This window comes from Grammomys surdaster, unplaced genomic scaffold (assembly GCF_004785775.1).
Source record: "Grammomys surdaster isolate TR1022 unplaced genomic scaffold, NIH_TR_1.0 751, whole genome shotgun sequence".
NCBI lineage: Eukaryota > Metazoa > Chordata > Mammalia > Rodentia > Muridae > Grammomys > Grammomys surdaster.
Window position 1 is genome coordinate 3128320 of NW_021605170.1, and position 11928 is coordinate 3140247.

Consider the following 11928-nt stretch of genomic DNA (forward strand, 5'->3'; position numbering starts at 1 on the left):
TTCCAGGCAGTTAGGGTGAAGGTCTTAAGCCCACACCCACAGTGACACACCTACTCCAACAAGGCCACACCTCCTAATAGTGCCACTCCCTGGGCCGAGCATAGACAAACCACCACAGGAGAAGAAATAGTTTCCTGGGACTTGCTGGTCAGCCAATCTAGCCAACTGGCAAATTCAGTCTCAAAAGACAAGGTGAGAAAGGACATGCAAGGCTGATCTCTGGCCTCTGCACACCCACAGCCACACCTACACACCCCCACACACATATGTTTAACGTCAAAAAAAGCAGTGCTTGAGATGCCCAATTTGTGTAAAAAATTCCTTTGTTCTAGCTCATTACCTGCGGAATTAAAGGATCCCACCTAAGAGTTCTAGCAGATTTTTAAAGACTTTATTTTGATTTTAAATTATGTATATAGTTGTGTGCATGGGAGTGCGTGTCCCCAAGGAGGCCAGAAGAGGCTGTTGGAGGGAGTCCCTGCATCTGGAGTCACAAGTGTCAAGAGCCATCTATCTTGGTGACTGGGAACTGAACTTAGGTCATCTGGAAGTCCAGTGCTCCCTCTAACCTCTGAGCTGTCTCTCCAGACCCTTAGTGTCTTGCTTTCGATGCAACCCAACCCTCTCCTGAATGCCTGCCGTGCACAGTGCTCTCTGGTGAAACACTGCCCTGTCCCACACGGGAAACTTCTCATGGCTCCTATAGCCGAGGCTTGAAGAATAGCATGCTAAGATGAAGGCTGGGCCACTGATTGTTTCTTTTTCTTTTTCCTCTGTCAACCTAAAAGCAAAGGAAGCAAGTGTTTCCTCAAAGTGATTTATCCTAACAACGGCCCTAAGGGAGTCTCCTGGGATAGGTCGCTGGTTTCAGAAGTTTGTGGAAAACTATCCGAATTCCTTCTGTTCTCTCCTTCACTGATGACTTCACTTAAGCTGAGCAGTAACAAAGAAACTTCTTCAAGGAAAAACAACACAGAGAGAAAAAGCAGGCTCAGACAATAGCTCAGTCAACATATTCCAGTTGGAATCTGATGCCAGGCATTCTTCTTAAGCTGCTTCACAGGGGACAAGTGCTTCACAGGAATCTAAAAGAGGGTAATTCTGAGGGAGAAACACTGTTATTTTACCAGTGGGTCTTCAGAAATGCCTGAGTTTTCCACAAGTCCTTGTCATAAAAAATTCATCTTCTTCCACTGGAAAATTCCAGGCACCAGCAAATTAACTTGCATTATAGCATCAAGCATCATCTGCCTGAGTTTCCATCCCTCACCCAGACACATGACACATAGCACACAGACATGATCTAAATCTGAACACGTATACCCTTCCATTCTCATGTGAATGTCAGGGTAACATGAGATTTGCATCAGCACACTTACAAATGAATATTTTCAAAGTCATTCTTGATGAGTTGCACTTTTTTCCCCCTTTGAGACAAGTTCTTGGCCAGCCTGTGTTACATACCCACACTGAAGCAGCTCAGGTTGCACAATGAACCCTTGCCTCAAAAGTTACTGCAACAGGAGGGTGGAGATGGCTCAGCACTTAAGGGCCCCCTCGCTGCTCTTCCAGAGGACCTGAATTTGGTTCCCAGAACCCATATTGGGCAGCTCACAACTACCTGTAACTCCAGCTCCAGGGGATCTGATGGTCTGTGTGGGTGCCCACACACAAATAAAAATAAAAATAGCAGCAACATAACAAAAAAAAGAACAATAAATGAGATAGACCTGACGAGGCTGTGAGGTAAGTGGAAATGACACTGTGAGGTAAGCGGAAATGACATTGTGGGATAAGCGGAAATGGCGAAATGACGCTGTAAGCAGAGGCTCCCCAGCATGGCTTCGAGAGCTCCGTGCTTCACCATTTAGAGTCTATGCAGCAGTCGACAGTGAAACTCAGCTCTTCTTCTTGTGCTGCGTAGACAGCAATGTGCTAAGAAGAGGAAACTGTTGATAACATCTAATTAAGAATGCTGGTCCAGGCTGGGAGAACAAATATCAATGTCGGGCTGCGAGAATGGGAGAACCAACCCCGCGGAGTTTGTCACTATAGAGGCGCTGTGGCACGTGCTGCCAGAATCCCCACGCAAATAACATTCAAAATTATAAAGAAAGAATATCCACCTCAGGAAAACAGAAGCACATGAGACTCTGACCAGTGAGATGGCTCCGCAGGTAAAGGTACTTTCCGCCGATGATACAACATTCAAAAAAACATAATAAAAGGTAAAGTAATAAAGGAAAAAATTTCATACTTAGAATTTAGAAATAAAGTCTGGAAAGATGCCTGTTAATATAGTGCTTGTCGCAAGGCATGAGAATCGGCTTCCGATTCCAGTACCCAGGTAAAAAGCCAGGTGTGCAGTACAGGCTGTAACCCAGCACTGAGGACATGGACACAGATCACTAGGGCTTGCTGGCCATTTAGTCTGGCAGAATTGGTTCAGAAAGACACTTGCTTAAAAAATTAAGGTGGGAACAATTGAGGAACATACCCAGTGTCAACCTCTGATTAAACACACACACCCCAAATACTGAAGATTTAAATTTAAACAGAAAGAACGAAAATAACTTTTTAAAGAACCTATTTTGCATCAGTATTGTGCAATTTATCTCAAATTTGTCTCTTTCATTTTAAAACTAACTAGCCAAGTAGTTTTTTTTTGGAGGCAGGGTCCTCAGGCTGACCTAGAACTCCATATATAGTGGAAGGTGGCCTTGAACTTCTGACCCTCCTGCCTTCGTTTTACAAGAGCTGGGATTACAGGCTTGTGGCCCCACATACAGGACTTCTCCAGTGGTGGGAAGCGCTCCACCTTCAGCTCCTCAAGGGCTTTTCTTAAGCAGCACAGACCTTCCTCTCTGCTCTGTAAAACAGAGTGCATTTTGAATGTACTCATTTGAGTACTTTCTCATGCCTGGAATTTTTTCCTTTACTATTAAGTGTGGCTCGTTAAGCAAGCCCTCCAGAGAGGGAGGTACTGTGCAAAGCCCAACTGACATTGTCCTCTGACCTCAGGAGACTGTAGGTGGCTTTAAAGCTGCAACTTCACACAAACAGTGCAGTGCCAGCCAGGGACAAGGTCCTTAAAGACTTAACACCTTCCTCCTTTACAGCGTCTTTTGGCTCCAGCTCTAGAAGATCTTCACATATCTGCTTCTACCAGGAAATACCAGAGGAAATAAAGTCATTGGTGAACTTTACAGTTTATATAGCTGCCCAGGCACAGCAAGGCATGGGACCTAGGGGCCTCTTCATTGTGACTGATAGAATGTCTGGGCAGGAAACTCAGCTTTTTTTTTTCCTTTGAGGTAGTGTCTTATGTAGCTCAGGTTTGCCTCAAGCTCATTATGTATCTAAGGATATCTGTGTCTCCTGTAGCACAGGGTAGCCTCAATCTCATTATGTACCCAAGGACAACCTTGAACTTCTGATTCTCTCACCTCCATTACTGAAGTCTGGGGTCACAGCTACAGTACCTGGTTAATGTGGTGCTGGGGATCACCCGGGCTTTGTGCATTGCTAGGCAAGTGCTCTACCAACTGAGCTATCACACCCCCTGTAGAGAGAGACCTTGCTTACCCATTCCCAACATCCAGGCAATGATATTTCCCCAGCCCTCTGTATGAAGTTGTGTCCTGAAATAAAATGAGACCTTTTGTGGGTCTCATTTGTAACAGTAATAGCATTCCCAAAGTTACAAGGTGACCCACAGTGAAGTGTTGTGAAAAAAATTTTTTCAAATTAATATTAATACATCTAGTCACTTAGCGTATTCATAAGCTGGTTTCCTTTATAAACAATGGAGAAAAATCAGTGAATACTAAAACAGATATCTCTACTTGCATGGAATTTATAGTTTCTTAGCCAAGGATAAAAATACATAGGAAAGTAAGAAAGAGGTTAAAATTTTGTTTTGTTTGACACTTTTTATACCTATGTATTCACATGTGTGCATGCCTATTTGCATGTGTCAAAGGAGTGGGCAACTTTGGCCCTGAGTTTTGAGAACACAGGTATGTTTGGTTTGTATGATATTGTAGCATATCATCATTTACAGAAGTCTTACTCTAGAACCACAAAACCCACTTAGAAAAGAATTCCCATGTGTTCTAAGAAAGTTTACAAATTTGTGTTGTACTGCATGTCTGTTGCTGTCCTGGGGCACAGGCATGGGTTGACCTCTGCAAAGAGGTAACTTTGCAAAGTGAGGCCTTCTAACAGTAGTCAGGAAGGGTACATCCATGAAAACAGAAAACAAAGACCTAGTCTAGTTTTCAGGAGATTCCAGGAACCCCAATTGTCCTGGAGCATTGTGTGAAATGTCAGTGGTTTGAACAGAAGACCAGAGAAAAGAAAGCCTCTTTGAGAAATGCCTTCTTTTCTTTTCTTTTTTTTTTTACTGGATATTTTATTTATTTACATTTCAGATGCCATCCCCTTTCCCCATTCCCCCCCCCCAGAAACCCCATATCCCATCCCCCTTCCTCCTTTTTGCTTTTATAGCATTTTAATTACATGCAGGTATTAAGGTCAGTTTAAGGTTGAGGAACTAGCAATACAATAGATGCAAATAGTCAAGGAACAAGCAATACAGTAAACACAAATAGTCAAAGAACAAGCAAGGCAATAAACAAAATTCTGTGAATACTCTGGTGATTATTGTTTCTAAGGGCTTATCAGGATGACCAATATATCTGAGCCAACTTCCCTGTCCTAGCCCAAAGTCATTTTCATGTCTGAAGCCTACTTCCTTGGTCTAGACTAAAATTTAGATTCTTGCCTGAAATTACTTCTTTGTTCTAGCCTAATCTCAGCTTCCTGCCTGAAGCCCATTTCCTTGTCTTTGGCCAATGTCATATTCCTGCCAAGCAGCCCATTTCCTTGACCTTGGCCCATATCAGATTCTTGCCAAGCAAGCCCAAAAGCTCTCTGCCTCTCCCCCTTTTTTATTTCATAAACAAGACTGAGCCCGTCTTAGATCATTCTGCCAAGAATGCCTTCCTTACCTGTCATGGAATATGCATTATCAAAAGCAATGCACTTCTGTCTTAGGTTGGTAAGTCTCTGTGCAGAATCTTACCTGTCCTTGTTTTGCCAGCCTGTTTATTTAATAACTCTGTCTGGGGGTTCATTTTCAGGTTCAAGCCATGTACTTTGGCTGCCAACATATTGATATTGTTAAAGACAAGCTTTAACACAATAGTCAGGAATAAAAGTATTCCCAGGACAAAAAGGGCTAGCATGATCAAGCTATATATGCCATTCTTGAAGCTTGACCAAAATAGAAATACTTTCCTCAGGCCATGGGTAATTTTATCAGCAGTATCTGCCACATCGACGCTCAGCAGAGCAGCATTCTTTAAATTCATAAGCTCACTATGCAAAGTTAAAGCATCCAGAGAAGTGTTAGAATTATGCCAAATACACTGCAAGTATCTTTAAACTTTTTCCTAATTATAATGACTACCACTGTAAATTTTAGAACTAACATGAATCCAATGGTATTTGGCATGACACTCAAGATGGCTCCTTACCTTTAAATTCTGAACCTCCTTCCAATAATTTGAATAGAATAAAAAGCATCAATTGATTGTTCCAAATGCCTATCTAAATCCTCTTGTATATTGAACACATTAGTAACATTTTTTTGCTAAATGATTAACAAAAGTAGCTGTCTTAACTTCTTGTGTCAAAGCAATTGCAGAAACAGTAGTGCTACCAATTAATGTAATTAAAGCTGTTATACCAGCAATAATCAAGCCCACTACCCTCTGGCTTCTGCTTAAAGCCTGACTCACTTCTTCCAGTACTTGCAAGCTTTTTTCAGAAGACAAAGTGCCAGAAGCCAGGACCCTCGCCCTTACCCTCACCCCCTACCTTTCCCCACCTGCACAATGTCCCCTGCAGCTTGGCAACCACAAGATCCTGCTTGGCAGCTGCAGAGAGATTCAAGGCAGTGTACCATATCTTCTGAAAGAAGCAGGTAGACCATAATTCAAGGCAGTGTACTGTGTAGACCATGAAATGTTTCAAGGCACAGGCCAAGAAGATTCTGTACTTTTCCACTACCTGGCCCCTCTTACCCCCTCCCATAATAAAATATACTATAAAAAGGTGCTTTGCGCTCAAACAGATGGTTCTTGACAAGCAACTGCTTCCTTGAGTCCGTTCTTCTCTCTCGCCGGTTCTTTTTCAGGTTGTGGTCCTCCTCGCCCCCAGGAATAACTAGGACCTGCAGGTCAGGTCAAGCAGTGCCCAGACGTGAGGCTCGAGGCACGGACCCCTCCAGACGGACCCTCATTGAAGACATGCACACGACATCAAGATTGAGTGAGACAGCGATCGTCCTTGGGTAAGTTTCATTTTCATTCCGTCCCATAAAGAATGGGCCATTCTTTGTCTAAGGAGGCGTCCTTCATAAAGGACCTCAAGCGTGCACTCAGAGAGAGAGGAATAAGGGTTAAGAAAAAGGATCTTATACGTTTTTTTGTCTTTATTGATGAGAAGTGTCCTTGGTTTATGATTGATGGTCCTACCATCCATCCCAAGAAGTGGCAGAAGGTAGGTCGTGAATTAAATGAGAAAATTATAACTGAAGGTGATGCGACTGTTACTGCAACAATTTTTTCTTTTTAGGGCATTATTAGAGATATTATTGAAGATGCAGACAGGGATAAAGGGAAACGACAACTCTTATCTGTTGCTGAATATCATCTGTCACAATCTCAGCTTAATTCTACCTGCCCATCTCATCAGCCCTCTCGGCCCCCCCGTCTCAGGCTTCTGTTTCTTTTACTCTTATAGACATCCCTCCTGAATAGGTCCCTCCTCCTGATCCGCCTCACCTCTATCCAGATTTATCTTCTCCTGATTCCTCTCCACTAGTCTCTCAGCCTCCACCTTATAATTCTTCAGCAGTTTCTGACTCACGGACTCCTTCCTTCACTCACTTTTGCAACCCTGTTCTTCAAAAACTTGCCCCCCACCCCCCGCTGTTCCCCCTTCCCTGCTGCTAAGCGTCATTCTTTCTCTCCTCTGCCACCCTCCCTGACCCAGAGCCTTTGGAATCCGGTGATGCTGCCACCCTTGAAAAACACAGCCCTGACTGGCCTCCCCTTACAGCACCTTCTGGTCCTCTTTCCACGCTTGCCTTTCCAACTTTCTCTGCCACTTTGCCTAACTCTCTCTCTGATATGCAGGACTGCCTCTCTTCTCAGGTTCATGAGCTGACAGACATTCTCTGCCTCCAAAAGCAAGTTTCGCGTCTCTCGGTCCTTTGCTTTTCCTCTGCTCCTTCTCAAGATTCCCTTCGTTTAGCCTTTCCTGTCACTCGGTCGCAGGCTCCCTCATCACAGACACCCGTAGCTGCAGCTTCTGACTTTGAGTCTCGACAGACTCCACCACTTCCCCCTGCCACTTGGTCTGGTGCTCGGCACCCTCCCTCCTCTGTGCCTGCTGCACCTCCTCCTTCTCGTCTTGCACCTGCTTCTTCTTCTCGTTCCTCTCGCAAGCCTTCCTGAACACCCCGCCTCCAGTCCAAGACTGAGGCCGATTCCTCTGAGAACGAGCCCAATTCAGACATTGAAAACGAAAGCGATCAGGACGATTCTAAAAGTGACCCCACAGTTTTCAAAAAACTCCGTTTTAAACATCTTGAAAATAGCCTGTCAATGTTCCAAACCCCAATCATGATGGCCACGTCGCCGGCTGTAATTCTTATATCAAAAGAGCCTCTTTGGTCGATGATGTGTCTGGCCTTTATGTATGCCCTGGCCCTACCCACAGAGATCGTTCCCAGGACTACACATGCGGCCATTCTTCTGACTTTTTTTGCGCATCGTGGGGCTGTGAGACCGCGGGAGATGCATATTGGAGGCCCCACTCCTCCTGAGATTATATTACCCTACAGAGAAAAATTCCTTCCCAAATACTTACAGGAGAAATTAGGTGTGTCCACGGCTGATCCTCTAAAATCCCAATGTCAAAGTAATTGGTGCTCCCCCTCCTCATTTCCTTTACTGAGAGAGGGAAGAATAAAGGCTGGATGGCCGGAGGATTCATATGGGGCTTGCGTCTGAGAGAGTGCACTACTTGGTCACATGGCTGATCAGACCCAGGGCTCACCTTTACAATAAAACTTCTTAAGACCATCCCCAACAAAAATATTGCTGCTGTGGGCCCCAATCCTGTTCTACAATACCCCTCAAAGCCTGTCAACCCAGCCCCCAAACCTACGGTTGCCGCCCCTGGCGCCTCGCCCTCATCCTTTCCCTTGGCTCCTTTGGCCACCATGTTTCAGCCCACTGTCCCCAAGGGCCCTCTTAGTTCTGCTGACCTCATTATTTCCTTGGTAAATGCTTCTCTTGAGGCTATCCATAATACCAGCGACCCTAATTATCAACAACGCTGGATCTGTTTTTCACCTACTCCTCCCTTCTATGAGGGGATAGCTATCCTCTCCCCTCCCACTTTTACCAATGATGGTAACAGACTCCTTGGGACTCATTTGCCTGAGGGAGGTCTTACTCTTAGCTCCATTTCAGGAATAGGCCTTTGCCTTTTAGGACCCTTCATGCTCCCCCCTAGGGACTTGATTCCGGTGTGTAACCAGACAATGATCCTTAATGATACCTTTTTATATACTCTGGCACCTAATGGTACATATTTTGTCTGTGCTTCTGGCTTGACCCCTTATATATTTAATCCCAGTTTTTTACATTTTAAAGATTATTGTGTAATTGTTACCATTCTTCCACATTTTTTTATACATGATCCAGAGTCCTTCCTCAATATTATAGATCAAGAATCTCCTCTAAGAACCAAGAGAGAACTCCTGACTGCCCTCACCTTGTCTGTCATACTAGAAATTAGTGCCATCGGTGCAGGCACGGGTATAGCTTCCTTGGTGACTTCCAGTAATCACTATGCTCATCTCCAATCCCTCATTGATAAAGATTTAAATAATTTGAGGGAAGGAATACAAGACCTTAAGGACTCTGTGGCCTCCCTTTCTGAGGTGGTGTTACAAAACAGGAGAGGACTTGACCTTGTCTTCCTTAAGGAAGGGGGTCTCTGTGTGGCCCTCAGAGAAGAGTGTTGCTTTTACTCCGATAAGACAGGACTTGTCCAAAATAGCCTGGACAAGATCAAAAGGAGTTTAGAAGAAAGAAAAAGAGCGAGAGAACAAGAGTCATGGTATCAAAACTGGTTCTCTACCTCTCCTTGGCTTACCACCCTGTTGCCTAGTATACTAGGACCCCTTGTTGGCATTCTTTTGCTTCTCTCGTTTGGTCCCTGGGCCTTTAACCATCTCACAAGTTTTGTTAAGAACCAGATTGATTCTGCCATCAAGAAGCCGGTTGAAGTTCATTACCATCAGCTGAAAATTGAAGAAGATCCAGAAGTGATTCGGCCAGAGACTGACACAGCTGCCAGCCCCCCTGCCTTCCCCTATGGTCGACCCCTAGACTTCCACGATCTCCAGAAGGATTCCTGGTATGCCTGGCTCTGCCCTCATTTCTCTCGCTAGGGAGCCTGGCCTCCTGATCACCCCAACAAAAATTGGCTTTTTCCTAAACCAAGGCCGCCCTTGATGTGGCCCGCTAACATTGGGGAGCTTTCCTTTATGACAATATTACACCCCAAACTGACAAATGGCTGGTAACTTGAACATTTACAAGGGACTAGGATGGCTGTGAGTTAGCCCAATGATGGGATTATTGTAGGTCCACTTCCCAGGGGCCCACCCAATGCAGCCGAAAAGGAGTGCATGGTGCTGGGAGTGGGTGCAGCCTACATGGCCTAAGACAGGGCCCTCACCCTCCTTTCACCCACCTCAGGGTCCCTTGACATTGCCCATCGTCGACAGCCTAAAGCCTTCGACCATCGACATGACTCATCTCACATCAATGTTTTGGGGTTGTGAACTTGTCTAAGACCCCCCACAATTAGACATCCAAATTCAAAATTCACATAGTTGGGATTGATCACAAGACAACCTCTCTATCTAAACAGAGAAGGGGGAGATGCCAGAAGCCAGGACCCTCGCCCTTACCCTCACCCCCTACCTTTCCCCACCTGCACAATGTCCCCTGCAGCTTGGCAACCACAAGATACTGCTTGGCAGCTGCAGAGAGATTCAAGGCAGTGTACCATATCTTCTGAAAGAAGCAGGTAGACCATAATTCAAGGCAGTGTACCATGTAGACCATGAAATGTTTCAAGGCACAGGCCAAGAAGATTCTGTACTTTTCCACTACCTGGCCCCTCTTACCCCCTCCCCTTATAAAATATACTATAAAAAGGCGCTTTGCGCTCAAACAGATGGTTCTTGACAAGCAACTGCTTTCTTGAGTCCGTTCTTCTCTCTCGCCGGTTCTTTTTCAGGTTGTGGTCCTCCTCGCCCCCACGAATAACTAGGACCCGAAGGTCGGGTCAACAAAGATTCTATGATACTTGGGGCAATAAAACAAAAGCTGGTTTATAGACCTTGGAGGAGGGAGGATGGGATAAGGGGTTTCTGGGGTGGGAATGGGGAAAGGGGATAACATCTGAAATGTAGATACATAAAGTATCCGATAATAAAACAAAACAAAAAAGAAAAACAAATGAGCATTTGAGACTTTTTGTCAGCAATTTAATATTACCTATATTACTGGGATTCCTTATAATTGTCAAGGACAGGGGACTGTGGAAGGGGCCCATGGAACTTTAAAACAATACCTTCATAAAATAAAAAGTGGGGAGGTATATCCCTGTATACCACAAATTTATTTAAATCATGTTCTTTTTATTTTAAATTTAAAAAAAAATTTTGGATGCCAAGAAATGCTTTCTTATTTGAGGCAGAGCCTCATGGAGACTAGACCAAGCTATATAGTATAGTAAAGAATGGCCTGAGACAGCTGCTCCTCCTCCTCCTCTTCCTCCTCCTCCTGAGCACCAGGACAGAGGGCTGTGCCACCAGGCCGGCTTAATGAGATGATATTTAAACAACTGGAAGTGAGCTGACAAAGATGTATGTTTTGAGGCTTAACCCCCATCGTTGCTCTGTTGGAAGTTGGGGCCTCTAACAAAGTAATTAGAAATTAATTATGGTGATAAGGAAAGAGGATTGGCCTATAGAAATTAGTACTTAAAAGAAAAAACATGGGGCCTAGAAAGACGGTTCAGGGGTTAGGAACACTTGCTGTTCTTGCAGAGGACACAGGTTCAATTTACAGCACCTATATGATGGCTTACAACCACCAGTAACTCCAGATCCAGGGGTTTTGAAACCCTCTTCTGGCAGGCACATGTGTGATACATGGACAAAATATCCCTGCCATAAAATAAACACTTGAAAACATTAAAAAAGAAAAGAAAGACAACCTTATAGCAGTCTTTTACCCAATCACCCCAAAGAGCACAGTTAGGAAAAGACGCACTGGAGACACAGAAAGAAGGCTGGCTGCAGGCCAGGCCAGGCCAGGCCAGACTAGGCTAGGCCAGGACAGGATAGATCAGGACAGACTAGGCTAGGCCAGGCCAGGCCAGACCAGGCTAGGCCAGGCCAAACCAGGACAGACAAGGCTAGGTCAGGCCAGACCAGGCCAACAGCCCTTAGCAGAAATCAAACTTGCCAGAACACTGAACTCACACTTCTCAGCTTCCAGGAGTGTGAGAAAATAAATTCCTGTAGTTTAAGTCACACAGTCCATGGTATTTGTAATGGCAACCTAGGCTGACTAAGAAAGAAGCCATGCAGATATCCAGGAGAGCTCCCCGGTGGGGACTAGCTCATTACAAGGCGCCAGAATACAGACAGGCTGGACAGGGACACAATAGTGGCAGCGTATAGAAAAAGGAGGGTGGGAAAGGTCAGGGGTCAGTAGGTCAGCAGGCCAGTCAAGGACTTTGCCTTTTTCACTGGATTCAAAGGAA